Consider the following 12,322-nt stretch of genomic DNA (forward strand, 5'->3'; position numbering starts at 1 on the left):
TAAGCACTTTTAATTTGACCAATCACTTTACAGTTTACCTTTTCTATCTTTCTGTACTCTCTAAAATGTTCTTCCTAGAACATAACTTTGAATTATCCCTTTATTTATTTCCGTCATTTATCCTTTTTATGTGAAAATACTTTTAATTAAATTAAAAAAATTGTAAATAGATTTAACGATAATTTTTAGTGCCCTACGCGTAACTACTTATTTTTAAAGGAAATTATGCCTACACCTCCACCCACCCCAACCAAACGCAATATCTCTTTTGCAAATTTTTATGTTGAGATTAATTATAAACATGTTTTGTATTAGAACTAGAGAGGGGACCTTGTCCATGCCAATGCTAATTTCTATCAAGAGCAATAGAAGAGGGATTTCCTATTGTGTGAGCTATCATCTAATGCTTTGACTATAGAAATCCATTCATGATTGATGCAACTACTAGAAAATTGAGCTTTCAGTGGCGACTAATCGCAACTGAAGCCCAAAAAGTCGAAACAAAATCATTTTAGCAGCAACCTGAGCGCTTTGGCAACTGGCAAGTAGTTCCAAAACTAAATGTTATTTATGACGACTTCTTAAGGACGCCACTAGAGACTTTTATTGTGGTGATAATGGTTGCCACTAGAAATATTTATTCTACAAAAACAGTTCCAATAACTTAAATATTGGGTAGGTCACATTTACCTGAAATCCCAAATTTACCAAAGCTTGAATTCCTTGAAATTCCGAAACTTAAGCTATCAACTTTGTCAAAGCCTAAATTGCCAGAATTCCCAAAGCCGGAGTTTCCACCATTTCCAAAGTCTGAACCTTCAACGTTTCCAAAACTCTAGATTTATGTTATTCCTAAGGCTGAATTGCCAACTTTATGTGGGGCTTGAGCAATGTGGGTTGGACCAGCTCGTAAGCCAAATAAGAAATAATTAAAAAACAAAAATAAAGTAGAATACTAGAATTAAGTAAATTACAAAAGGAATTCTAACTCAAAATCTACTTAAACCAAAGTATATAGATATTACAAGTTAATATTTCTATTTGGCTAGTTATATTCTTACTTATTAATTATTTTGTTTTTGTACTAATATCTCTAGTTGGTTCGAGTGTGGTATCATCTCTTGGATGAAATGAAGGCTTGCCTTCGGAGTCTTGTGTGATAAGAAGGTACCACCTAAACTTTAAAAAATAAGTTCTACAAAGTGATGGTTAGACTATTCTTATTGTATGGGGTGGAGTGTTGGTCACTCAAGAATTGACATGTTCAGAAAATGCATGTTGCGGAGATCAGGATGTTGAGGTAGATGTGTGGACATACAAGGAGTGACAAGATTAGGAATGAGGTCATTCAAGAGATGGTGAGAGTGACCTCTATGGCGGACAAGCTAAGATGAGGTAAGCGATATTGAGATGGTTTAAGCATGTGTTGAGGAGACACGTCAAAGAAGAGGTGCGATAGGTTGGATGACGTGGAGAGGTAGGGTTAGACCAAAAAAGTATTGGGGAGAAGTAATTAGATACGAGATGACATAACTCCATATTACCTAGGACATGACTTTAAATAGGAAAGAGTGGAGATTGTGTATTAGGGTAGAATGCTAGTATGGATAGAGTGGTGTCTTACCTTTCGAAGGTTTAGTGCATGCCATAACATTAGTCGTGCCCTTGTAATTCTGGCCATATGTTGTGATAAGAGCTTATGCCTTTTGGTGTTTTGATGATCTCCTCACAAGTGCAGGGACCTGGTCCTCTGCAGAGTATGCTCGTCCAGTGTCAAAGTGTGGTACAGCTGTAAAAGCTGTCTGCGCCAGAGAGTTGGTGAAGCTGCAGAGTACTTCACCAATCAGAAGAAAGGAGGTTGCTTGTACGTTTGGTAATAACTTTTTATGGTATATACTAAACAAAGGACAACATATTATTCATTCATTCATTCAAAGTGTAAGAAACTTCTAAGCTTTAAGAGAACAGCAAGGGATTTGATCGATTGCTTCAAGAGCTTCTTGCATCAGTTGTTGTTTTGTTTGCTTGTAATAGTTCTGATATTGTAAGATCAGCTTTTTCTTGTAAAAGAAATGTTTTCAAACTCGTTTGAATCATTGTAATAACTAGGTTAAGGTAACTTAGGTTCTTACTCTAAAAGGTCTATATTAATCAGTTAGGATTAGTATAGTGAGCAGTACTGTGTCTGCTCTGGCTCATCTAAGTAATAGGAGGTATTGCTTAGAGTTGGGATTAGTAGGTTAATCCCGGTTTGTAAACTTGCTTTTGCTTTTTGCTTGGAGAAGATCAGTGAAAGAAGTTTTGAAAAGTCCTGGCAGGCCAGGTCGTGGTTTTACTCCCTTGAGTAAAGAGGTTTTCACGTAAAGCTGTTGTGCAATCTTTACTTTCAGCACTTTGTTTATTTTATGTTAGTGTAACTGTGCTGAGGACCTGGTCCCATAGAAAATGTGGACGCATACATTCCAACAAGTGGTATCAGAGCTACGTCTTTTCTCTCTGGTTAACACCAAGAAAAGGAAAGATCCTGACGGAATGGCTGCTCCACCCAATATGGAGGAAGGACAATCTTCTACCAGACCACCGTGTTTTAATGGACAATATTATGGCTGGTGGAAAAATCGAATGCACGACTACATCAACGCTGAGGATTCTGAGCTATGGGACATCATCCTTGATGGTCCATATGTTCCTACAATGGAAGTGAAGGATGGAGAGCTTACCACAACTGTTGTCAAAACCAGAAAGGACTACAACGAGGCAGATAGGAAAAAGATAGAAAAGAACTACAAAGCAAAGAAGATTTTAGTGTGCGGAATTGGAGCAGATGAGTACAACAGAATTTCTGCCTGTGAAACTGCCAAGGAAATATGGGACTGTCTTCAAACAACCCATGAAGGAACTCAACGAGTAAAAGAATCTAAAGTTGATATGCTTACCACTCAGTATGAAAACTTCAGTATGAAGGAAGGGGAATCCATATTTGAGATGAATTCAAGATTCACCTCTATCACTAACGAGCTGAGAGGGTTGGGTGAGCCTATTCCTGTCCGTAAGCAAATTCGCAAGATTCTCAAGGTGCTTCCAAAATCTTGGGAAAGCAAGGTGGATGCCATAACAAAAGCCAAAGATCTAATGACACTTTCTATGGACGAACTAATTGGGAACCTCCAGACCTATGAGATGAACAAGAAACAGGGGACAACTGTGAAGGAAGGAAAGAAGGAGAAGTCCATATGTCACTAGAAGATTTCAGAAGATCTTAAAGAAGCATGGAGGCTTCTAAAAGAAAACCCCTTCCGGCAGAACTACTACTGCAAATGATCTATGCCATAAGTGTGGTAAGCCTGGACACTTCATGAGGAACTGCCCCAGTGCAAAGCAGGAAACTCATGACACCAGACCTCGCAAGAGGGACCTGGTCCTAGACTATGCTCGAAGGAAGGCACATGCAGATCAGATGGTGAGAAATGCCTTTGCTGTGTGGGGAAATGACTCAAGTGAATCAGAAGAAGATGAAGAAAATCATGAGGATGTCTCAATGATGGCCATTGAGGATAACGAAAGCATTTTCAACTCTATTTCCTCCTTAATGGCAAATTCTGATGATGAAGAGGATTCAGATGAGGTAACTCTTTTTGATCTTAAAGATGATCTAGATAATCTGCCTATAGAAAATTTAAGGAAACTTGCTGCTCTGCTCATTGATTGTGTTGATGAACGAACCACTGAAAACTTAATATTGAATAAAAAATTAAGTCTGTGTGAAGACAGGAACTCTGCTCTCATGTCTCAAGTTGCTGAAATTAGTGAAGGGATAGGTATTCTAGAGACTTGCAACATAACATCTGAGAAGGACCCTGGAAACTCAGTAGGTGGGAAGAGAAAGCTTAGTATTTTTGAGGAAGAACTGGAAGAAAAGCTAAAAAATTCTGAGTCCAAGTTAGTCGCTTCTCTTGAAATAAATTCTCAACTAAGAAAAGATTTGAGTAAGGTCAAGGAAGAATTAAGTCACTCCCTTAAATGGACCGACTCCTCTAAGATACTTTCTAATATGTCCAATCAAAGTTTCAATGGAAAGAAAGGGTTGGGATGCAGACCATTAGAGCCCCCCTATAATCCCCATAGTAAATATGTGTCTATATCTGACAACCTTCTATGTACTCACTGTGGTCGAAATGGTCATCTCAAAGAAAATTGTGAGATTCTGAGAAAAGCTAAGGAGAGGCATGAGAGATTTGTTAGATCTGAAAATGATGCTAAAAGGAGACATAAGGGACCTGATCCCCAGTATTGTTTCAAAAAAAACTTCATGCCTCACTGGACAGAAAGGTTTCTTATCAGACCTCTTAATGATTACTGGGAACTCTGTCTGAAGTGGGTTCCTAAATCTAACAAATGATTTCTATGCAGAAGAGAGGAAGGAGTCAGTGCTGGTACATGGACAGCGGATGCTCAAGGCACATGACGGGAGACACTTCAAACTTCCTCTCTTTGGAAGCACACCAAGGTGGTGGTGTGTCATTTGGTGGTGGAAAGAAGGGGTCTATTCTTGGTATTGGCAGAATAGGGAGATCGGCTGATAATTCGATAAATAATGTACACTATGTGGAGGGTTTAAGATACAATCTTTTGAGCATTTCACAAATTTGTGACAAGGGAAATGAAGTCAAGTTCTTGTCTGACAGCTGTGTGGTTACAAACTGTGCAACTAAGAAAATTGCGATGTCTGCAAAAAGAGTCAAGAATATGTATGTTGCTGATCTTGATTCTATTGAAGGAGCCAGCCTGTCATGTCTGAGTGCTCAAACTGACGATGTAAATCTCTAGCATAAAAGACTAGGTCATGTAAGTGCTTCTCTACTTAACAAGCTTGTTGCAGGGGACCTGGTCCGCGGATTACCAAAGCTGAAGTTCTCAAATGACAAAGTCTGTGATGCCTGTATAAAAGGAAAACAAACAAGATCATCCTTCAAGGCAAAAAGGAGTGTGAGCACTACCAGACCTTTAGAACTTCTCCACATGGATTTGTGTGGACCAGTCAGGATTCAAAGCAGAGGAGGTAAAAAATATATTCTTGTAATTGTTGATGATTTCTCCAGGTACACCTGGAATATGTTTTTGCGGAAAAAGGATGAGACTGCTGGAACTCTGATCACTTTCGTCAAAGCCATCCAATTGAAGATAAACTGCAGGATAGCTAGTATCAGATCTGATCATGGTACAAAATTTGAAAACTCTATTTTTGAAGGTTTTTGCGCAGAAAATGGAATCAGCCACAACTTCTCAACACCAAGAACTCCTCAGCAAAATGGAGTTGTTGAAAGAAAAAATAGAACTCTGGTGGATATTGCTAGAACTATGCTGATCGATTCAGAACTTGCTATAAACTTCTGGGCTGAAGCAGTTAATACAGCTTGCTATGTGACAAACAGGTGTCTTATCAGAACAATCATCAAGAAAACACCTTATGAGTTGTTAAATAACAGAAAGCCTTCAATAGCTCATCTCAAGCCTTTTGGGTGCAAATGTTTTGTGCTGAAAAATGGAAAGGATGATCTAGGAAAATTTGATGCCAGAAGTGATGATGGAGTATTTGTGGGGTACTCATCTACAAGCAAAGCTTACAGGGTGTTTAACAAAAGAACTTCATGTGTTGAAGAAAGCATGCACGTCAAGTTTGATGAATTAGGTACAAGAAGACAGAACAATGAGGACTATGATGTTGAAGATCTGATGACCAAGCAGCAGAATGATCAGAGCACAAAAGAGAATGATGCAGGACAATTGAGAGGACCTGGTCCCTCAAATGAATCACAGGAAATAGTGTCTCAAAATCTTGAAGAAGATGAAGAAAATGCTAATGCTGACAGAGAAGAAGAGATTACCAGAATATCTGGATGGAAATATCAATCCTCTCATCCACTAGACAGTCTCACCTCTCCACTTGACTCAGGAATTCAAACTAGGTCAAAATCAAGAAATCTAGTTGCACATTCAGTATTCATATCATCCGTTGAACCCAAAAACATTAAGGAAGTTTTGAAGGATGTAGACTGGGTGACTTCAATGCAGGAGGAGCTTCATCAGTTTGAAAGAAGCAAGGTGTGGCACCTGGTCCCCAGACCACCTGACAGAACCATTATTGGGACCAGATGGGTCTTCAGAAACAAACTGGATGAGCATGGGATCATTACTACAAATAAGTCAAGACTGGTAGTACAGGGTTACAACCAAGAAGAGGGAATTGATTATGATGAGACATTTGCTCCTGTAGCCAGAATGGAAGCTATCAGAATATTAATAGCATTCGCCGCTCATATGGAATTTAAACTGTTTCAAATGGATGTCAAGAGTGCTTTCTTGAATGGAAATCTGAAGGAAGAAGTGTATGTCAAGCAGTCTCCAGGCTTTGAAGATACAGAACTGCCAAATCATGTGCTAAAGTTAGACAAGGCTCTGTATGGTTTAAAACAAGCTCCTAGAGCTTGGTATGAACGACTGTCAAAATTCCTTCTTGCAAATGGGTTCAAAAGAGGTAAAATTGATAATACACTGTTTTTAAAATCCAGAGGCAACGAGTTGCTGATTGTGCAGGTTTATGTTGATGATATCATCTTTGGAGCCACTACAGATTTACTCTGCAAGGAGTTCTCTAATCTAATGAGCAGCGAATTTGAAATGAGCATGATAGGAGAACTCACTTTCTTCCTAGGCTTGCAGATCAAACAAACTTCTCAAGGCACTTCAATATGACAAGAGAAGTATATCAAAGAATTGCTCACGAAATTTAATCCTCTTGAGGCAAAGGTGTTGGATACTCCTATGAGTACAAGTGTGAAACTTGATAAAGATGAAAATGGTGTGGAGGTCAATCAGACCATGTATAGAGGAATTATTGGGTCACTCCTGTACCTCACTGCAAGAAGGCCCGATATAGTATTCAGTGTAGGGATGTGCGTAGGATTTCAAGCAGCACCAAAAGAGTCTCACCTTAAGGCAGCTAAACGTATCCTGAGATACTTGAAGGGAACTCAGGACCTGGTCTTCTTTTACCCTACTGATGACTCTTTTGATCTTATAGGTTATGCTGATGCAGATTATGCAGGTTTTCTCGTCGATCGAAAAATCACATCAAGCATGGCACACTTCCTGGGATCAGCCTTGATTTCATAGGGAACAAAGAAGCAGAATTCCGTGGCATTGTCTACTGCAGAAGCAGAATATGTGGCTGCTGCATCATGCTGTGCACAATTGTTATGGATAAAGCAACAGCTGGAAGATTTTGGGGTACTTACAAACACTATCCCTCTCGTCTGTGATAATACAAGCGCCATGAACATGGCAAAGAATCCGGTCCAGCACAAGAGAACAAAGTACATAGATATAAGGCATCACTTCCTAAGAGACAATGTAGAAAAGCAAAATGTGATGATGAGGTTTTGCAAAACTGAAGACCAGCTGGCAGACATCTTTACAAAGTCACCAAGTAAAGACGTCTTCATGAAAAACAGGATGCGGCTAGGGATGCTAAAAATTACCTGACCTTTCAACAATTTTTTTTTGATTATGTTAAGGAGGGCAGGTATCTATTCCTGTTGTAATGTCTGTCAAAATAAAATTCACTTTTGTACCCTAATTCAGGTATACACTCATGGTATGTCTAGCTGAAGAGAATGTTTAATCATACTGGTAGAGCTACAAACTGAAAGGAGGACCTGGTCCTCACGAGGTTAGTATCAATTATACTACACTGTCTAAAAGGTCAAACATCTCTGCCACGTGTCTTTCGTCCATTCATCGTGTCAGTTCAAAATGTCTCGTCGTTTTAATACCAAAGGTCACCTCCATTGGGACCCGTTACCTTATTTATTTAATTTCTCTTAGAGAATTTTTTTTCTTCTTGTTTCCTTTTAAATTTAGTTAACATATCTCTCTAAACCTCTCTCCAAGTTCTTTCTTCTTCTTCTCAAAATGTCTATCATTGAGTCCTCTGAAAACCCTAACCCTTTCAACTTCCACGATCCTCCTCATGAAGAGTCTCCCTCAACCCCTGTCTGTGATGTCGGCGAAATCCCGCCGGCCGACAGTTTAGTCTCTCCTGTTCTTCCTTCCGGAAATACCTTGAAATGCTCTCCTACTCTGGTCCTATCTAGTGAAAAATCCCCCTTCTTGGAAGCACAATCGGTGGCAAAACCTAATGAGACCCTACCTGTTGGTGATGAAATGGTGGCGGTTCAAGGTTTAGCCTTTTTAAGAGGGGATATTCAACCCTCTTCTCTGGAACATGAGTTGGAGTCACCGGATCAGGTCCTTCCCAGAAGTGAGCCTATCTTTGACCAAACACCAAAATCATTTGATGTTGGAAGCGATAAGGAAGAAGAAGAAGAGGTTCCGTTAAAATGGCGCTCAAGGGGAATGCGTGGAGCAAACCAATCTCAAATACAGGTTTCTGATTTGGAAGAAGTTAAAGGTACATCTGAGGCTAACATTGTTGAAAACTCTGCTGAAAGAGCAAAGGAGAGACAGAGAAAAGGGAAGGGAAAGTTGGAAATGCCTGGTTCTAAAGGAGACAAAAAGAAGTATATTACAAGGAGTGAAGCACAAAAGGTTATGGGAAGTGTCATCGCTGCAAACAAAGCCCACACGGAAAGAACTAGGAAGAGGAGAAGAGAAGGAGTTAATCCCGACCAACCTGCCTTTGTGCCTGTATCCATTGAGAATAGTGATAGCGAATCTGAAGACGCTGTCAAATATGTGTTAAGAATGAGGAGAGAAGGTGAGGAAGAAAGGATTAAATCAAAGGGAACTCAAAAAGGGGGAAGGAAATCTACTGCAAAAATTGCGAAGGAGAAAATTCAGCCATCTCTTGCACAGGGAGAAACAGGAAGAAAGTAGAGACCTGGTCGTACAATTAAAAATCCAATCAAAGAAAAGGAGTTGACTAGAAAAGAGAGGATAAAGAATATGGAACAACAAAAGGTCTTGAATGGTAGAGTCTTTGATCCTGACATTAATACACTGTTTGGTATGGGAAATTTGGTTGATGCTGTTACCATTCAAGGCTGGAATCATTTATTTGCACCACCAGTTCCATACCTACATGAACCTGAAGTGCGTGAGTTCTTCTACAAAATGGAACTACTGGAAGGTGGTGGAATCACAACGACAGTCCGGAATGTGGAGATTCATCTTGATGAAGAAACTCTGGGAATTATTCTTGGAGTGCCCGTCGTGGGTGTTCGAACTATTGAAGGATGCAAACCATCTAGTGAATTCTCGAAGCTTGCCACCAAACGAGGAGACGTCAAGCGTGCAGGCCTTCCTAAGAAGTTCCTTAAAGGGGAGTATCAATTGATGTTTGAGTTCATTAACAAAGTAATGGTGCCCAGGACTGAGAAGAGAACCGTAGCCTCGGCTGCCAATCTTTTCCTCATGGAAAAACTTGATGAGCTTGAGGAAATTAATCTACCTGCAATTATGCTTGAACACATGCATAGAGTAATGAGATGGAAGAATGCGAAGCACGAAATTCCTAATGGGTATTTTCTTAACTTTGTCTTTAATCATTTTGAAGTACCAGTGGGAAGAGGGGTACCTGGTACTACCAAACAAATGTTCACTATGTCTACTCTACTAGAATGTGAGTGCATAACTAGCTAAGGGCAGATCTCAGGTGGCAGATGTTTTGGAACAGCAAGCTATTCTTCGAAGGGAGGTGACTGATCTCACTAAGATTTTGTGCGATAAGGAGGTTGAAATCACCAGACTGAAGTCTAAACTACAGAAGGCAGTTTCTAGGGGACCTGGTACCAGTGAGGGTCACGACCTGCTGCTCAAAGAATTAAGGGATGAAAACACAATGCTACTGAAGACAAATGCCTCCCTGAATGAGGATATTAAGTCCCTAAACAAGCAACTGATACAGGCCCACGAGAGTGCAAATGAGCGCATGTTGTTGTTGATGCGTACTTTCAATCCCTCTCCTCCTCCGTCCTAAATGTGTCTTGTCTCTTTTCTTTTGTCCTGTGTCTCGTTTTGTTTTGACTAAACTACAGTGGTCAGTATATATGATATAATGCCTTATTTTTGTTAAGTGCCTTGTTCATGTGTGGTTTAATATTCTCTTTATGCTTACATACTCATGTTATGTGTGGCCCAAGGCCCTGAATTCTTTTTGCCTAGCATTTAACTTGAATATGTTTACTGCTTCATCTTTTCGATGATGTCAAAAGGGGGAAGTTGTTATGGTTGTGGTTATGGTTGTGGTTGTTAGGGTCATTGAACTAAGGGGGAACGAAACTGTGGTTGTTACTGGTGTGGTAACCTGGTGTGGTAACAAAGGGGGAATTTGTTATGTATTTGAATGAATGTTTGTTCACTCACGTGAGGAGTTATGCAGGTTGTTTGTCATCATCAAAAAGGGGGAAATTGATAAGAGCTTATGCCTTTTGGTGTTTTGATGATCTCCTCACAAGTGCAGGGATGTAACACCCTAGAAATTTTTTGAACTAAGACTCAAATCGTTCTTCATAGTGAGTGAGATTTTACCAAGGAATTTAAAATTTCTTAAGTGTTAAGGTCACTAGATGTAGCACCTTGAGTTTCAAAAAGAATTAAATTGGAAATAGCAAAATCTGAAATTTTGCAAGTTATGCTTAAGTATGAGTTTTGGGTCGACTTCAAATGACCATAACTCCTAGCTCAGGATGAGTTAGGTGTGCTACCAGATACCGTAGCGAAGACCTTTGAATTATCTTTCCAACGCCACTGAGTTTGATCAGTTTCGAGTTTGGATGAGTGAGATATGGCTCTTTGAAGTTAGGCTGTCCAGTTAAGGAACTAAACCGGAAATAGTAAGGGGTACTTTGGTCTTTCCTTACCCAATCAGATTTAATTCGTTTTTATTAATATTTTAAGGCTCTAATCCTATTAGGTTCAGTTTTATAATTCTAAAATACACCTAGGGTTTTAGTTGAGAGTTCAAGAAGAGAAAATAAGAGAAAAGAGGAGAAAAGAGGAGAGGATCAAGCGTTCGTCGAGATTCTTGCGTGTTGTAGCGGATTTTCGCCATGGATTTGATCCCTAAGAGGTATGTAAGCTTCCATAGTGTTGGGTTCTTTCACCCACATGCCAATCATGATTTATTCAGCGTAATTTCGTTCTTGAAATTTAAGGATTTAAGTTCTTGATGAGTTCTTGACAAGTGTTCTTGAAGTTTCATTAAATTTTGATGTAAGATTCTACTTGGGTCAACTTTAAACGACCATATCTCTTAGAATATTAAGAGTTACGTGAGCCATAACCTATCCAATTAAAGGTAATTGAATCTACTTTTCAACCCCACTAGTTTCACGTCAATACAGTATCTGAGTAAAAAGTTATGACTATTTTAGTAACCTGTACAATGCTGTTACGAATTAGGCGACGGGAAAATATTGAAAATAATCGGTTTTTGTCTTTTTACCTCCAAGAAAACCATCAACGAATTTCTTGACTAATAAAAAGCTCAAAACAATAAGATTTTCATCTTCACTCATGAAAATCATAATTTTTGGCTATAGAGATTTTAAGAAACTAACTCGAGAATCTCAAGAAAGGTCTTCTTGATTGTTTACCTTCAAGCTAGGGTTTCAAGGCTTCTAATCAAGTTCTTCTTCAAGATTCTTCAAGATTCTTCAAGAATCTTGTTCTTCTAGGTATGTAAGGCTATCATAGTGTTGGACTAGTTCGTCCTCACACCCTACATCTACTTTCAGATCAGTAAAAGAGTAATCTAGGAAACTTTCCCTAGATTTGAGTATTCTTGAGATAAGTTGATTTTGAGTTCTTGAATTCACGTTTCTTTTAAAAGTTATATTCCTAATTATCGAATAGCTATATTGTTATTGAGATCCTTCATATCATGAATCATAACTCTTGAATTCGTAATTCATAATTCATAATTCATAATTCAAATTCAAGAGAGATTTAAGAGTAGAGTTCAAGGAAGCCTTTGAGTTCAATTGTGAATCCTTTGAGATCAACTATCGATTTGAACTAAGTTTTGAGGAAGTAAGTCAGAGAATGAGAAGAGTCACATACATGAGTTTCATAATGTTATGTAGACCTACGAGTCAAGTCGTTCATGCCCATAAATTCTGCATGAACTCCAGAAGTTGAGTATCTTTGAGAGGAGTAGTATCTTCAAGTTCTAAGTCTTGAGTATTGAGTTCCTAATCCCCTTTGAGATTATATTTCTAAGCATGGGACTATTACATGTTACTCATAAAGTCCTTGAGTTGAATTGTTCATGCCCATAATTCCGCATGAATCCTATAAGTTG

At 39.0% G+C, this 12,322-nt stretch overlaps 1 protein-coding gene across 2 annotated transcripts in view; it reads right to left on the reverse strand.

The window, feature by feature from the left end:
- LOC125812075 (putative clathrin assembly protein At2g01600) overlaps nucleotides 1-12,322 on the reverse strand; it is a 272,019-nt gene that overhangs the window by 145,214 nt on the left and 114,483 nt on the right. The gene's annotated exons all lie outside the window — the stretch shown is intronic.

Source organism: Solanum verrucosum, unplaced genomic scaffold (genome assembly GCF_900185275.1).
Source record: "Solanum verrucosum unplaced genomic scaffold, falcon-dt-bn FXZP01000603.1, whole genome shotgun sequence".
Taxonomy (NCBI): Eukaryota; Viridiplantae; Streptophyta; class Magnoliopsida; order Solanales; family Solanaceae; genus Solanum; species Solanum verrucosum.